Source organism: Tupaia chinensis, unplaced genomic scaffold, assembly GCF_000334495.1.
Source record: "Tupaia chinensis unplaced genomic scaffold, TupChi_1.0 Scaffold144991_2, whole genome shotgun sequence".
In the NCBI taxonomy this organism is placed as follows: Eukaryota; Metazoa; Chordata; class Mammalia; order Scandentia; family Tupaiidae; genus Tupaia; species Tupaia belangeri.
Genome location: NW_006204851.1, coordinates 3,080,658 through 3,083,664, shown reverse-complemented (window position 1 = coordinate 3,083,664; position 3,007 = coordinate 3,080,658). Strand labels below are relative to the sequence as shown.

Here is a 3,007-nt window from a genome sequence, read left to right as displayed (position 1 = left end):
TTTTGTTGTTCTGAGAGATGAGCTATAGAAGTAGAGGTGATGCATATCAGTCCAGGGTTTTTAGTTGTAAAGAAACAAAACTCACATCAGACTAATTTAAGGACAAAATGAATTACTGAAAATAAATGATTTGTGACTCTGTAGACTTTCACACAATCTCTCAGAACAAGAATACCAAAATAGAAAATAGTGCAATAAAAATAAAAATGAAAAATCACAATGCAGAAATGGAGATACCACTGACACTTACTGCTAGGTATAAAGACCAGAGTTTTAACTGTGAGAGGTAAAAGGCATACACTGTCTTGAGGGAGCTAGCCTGATATCACCCAGGCCTTGGTGTTTCTAGGAGCTGGTCTGGAATTCATACGTAGGCCTTAGTGTTCTGTTGTTGGCCATGAACAATTTCTCAGACTGTGAACATCACATAGGGGCTCTCTATGAGGGTGACGTATCAATTCCAAAATATAAACATTTCCTAAAACTACAAACAAACGACAAGATATCCCTCTGTTCTGGCTAATATGGGGAAGTGTTGCGTCTTTACCAATTACAAACTATCCCTTGAGCTAAACTTCCTTACCCCTAGGTAGGATTTATTGAAATACCCAAGCATAGGATTAGTCCTACTTCTTGACAGCATCCAATCTAGAGCAATATACCTATTCAATCACTATATATCACCTGACAAGAGATTAATATTAAAAATATACAGGAAATCCAAATAACTCAGTAAAACTCAAACAATCTAGTTTTTAAAATGGACAAAGGATCTTAATGACATTTCCCTAAAGAAGATGTATAAGTAGATAAAATATGTAGTGATTGAATATGTAAATATATATCTATATATCTATCTATCTATATATATATATATATATAGCCTATCAAACTCTGCAAGGGCCTGAATGCAGTATTCATCCACAGGCTCTGTGATTAGTTCATAGCCCTTTTTCAGAAGTTGCTCAACAAACGGAGAGTATTTGACCTCTTTTCTGCTGGACCCAGTCATGAAGTAGATTTTGTCCTGTTTTTCTTTCATTCTTTCCACATACTGGTCTAGACCATTAATGTCAGTGGGATGATGAGAACACTGGAATCTAAGAAATTTAGAAAGATGTGTTCAATTCGAGTGGTCTTTGATCATACCAAGCTTGATGTTGGTACCAAATTCTTTCCAGAAAGTATAATTGTATTTCTCAGCAGCAATCTTCATCATGCCCAGAGTTTTGTGGACAAGCTTCTTTCTATCACCTTAAGTAGTTTATGCTGCTGCAGAGAGTCTCCCAGGAAACATTCAAGGGGAGATCACCAAGTCCACAACACCTTTGAAAAAATTAAGATACTTGGACATAGTATCACGGAAGTCATCAGTGATGAATACTCGATGGACATACAGCTTAATGTAATCACTATTCATAGATCCATATTCATTAAACAGACCACATGGATCAGATGTGGGTATGAATAAAATTGATTTGAAGGTAACCTCATCTTCACTGGTGAAGTGGATATAAGCCATGGGGTCATCACTTTTCTTTGAAATGGACTTGTAGAAAGCTTTGTATTTATCTTCTATGTTTTTTGATGGTCTCTGACATGTAGGTTTGAAATCATTCTTAAGTTCCCAGTTTTTTGTTTTTTGTTTTTTGTTTTTTTTTTTTTTACTTTTTTTTGTTTTGGGTTTCTTTTCTTCTTCCTCTTCTATACCAATTTCATCATAAGATTCTTCTTTTTCCTCTTTTGCTACTGCTTCCTCTTCCACGGGCTCCTTGACAGTCTCAGTCTTTCTGGTCCACACATAAATAAGAAAATTTATGTACTGAGAATATTTTTTGACGAGATTTTTAATTGTATCAAATTCAAGGTAATCAGATGCTTCTTCTTTTAAGACAAGGGTAATTGTTCCCCATCCCAGAGTGTTTCCTCTTGAGTCAGCAATTACAGAGAATTAATCATTAGAGTCAGATTCCCATATGTTCTGGTTATCATTGTTGTGCTTCACATGACAATAACCTTATCATTTTTTTTTTTGGAGAGGTTTTTGCTATAGGGCGCATGTGCTCACCAGACAGACAGAGAGAGACAGAGAGACAGAAAGCGAGAAATCACCCCCCAGGGGGGATGGCCATGTCTCAATCCCTTCTCCTTCATTCTCCTCTCAGGATCTTGGGCATGCACGCACACGCGCCCAGCGTGAGTTTTAAGCCAGCGGGTCCGGGACGTGACCCGCGATCGACTACAGGGGAGTGCAGCGACATAGCCATTACGCTAACTGCTGGTCCCAATAACCTTATCTTCTACAAGGAAGGTGGAATAGAAATTGCCACCAAACTGGCCAATCACTTCAGAAGTTGGCTGACCATCTTCTTGCACCTCAGTCAGATTTGGCTATGATACCAAGATTTTTAACCCACTCTTCTCTGGTCATTTCTACACCTATGTCTCTGATATGCAGGAGGTTCTTCTCCTTGTCACACTTAATTTTAACAGTTAATTCCTCATTTCCAGAAAGAGCATTTTCATATGTCAATAATATTAGCCTTAGCTTATCTAAAGTGTCAGAAGCATTTAAAATCAGTTCTCTCAAGAAAATCTATATTTTTATATAGTGAGTTGATGATAAGTTTCATCATCCTATTAACTTTGGCTTGGAAGGCAAACTTTTTTGATTTCTAAGTTCTCTTATTTGTGATGCATTTGATCCATTCAACTGAATAGTTACTTCCTCTCTCTGTATTATATCATTCACCCTCGAGCCTTCTCTTCTTTAACCCAGATCTTCTTCTGTACTATCCACATCAACTTCACCATCAGCCTTGACAGATCTGAAGGTCAGTAGGGCACAGCAGAGGCCTGGCACCCACAGGACCCTCATGATGCATGGCTAGTGAGTCTCAAGTCCATTTTGATCACAGGGGCTCCCTCCACACCCAACTCCTTGGCTTGGAATCTCACACCTCAGGCCATGCTGTCCACCCACTCCTGAAATTTATATATATATATA

General features: G+C 38.1%; 1 pseudogene; it reads right to left on the bottom strand.

Annotated features, from left to right (window-relative positions):
- LOC102477730 (endoplasmin-like) overlaps positions 1–2,893 on the bottom strand; it is a 24,120-nt pseudogene extending 21,227 nt beyond the window's left edge.
- Between the last annotated feature and the right edge of the window lie 114 nt (positions 2,894–3,007).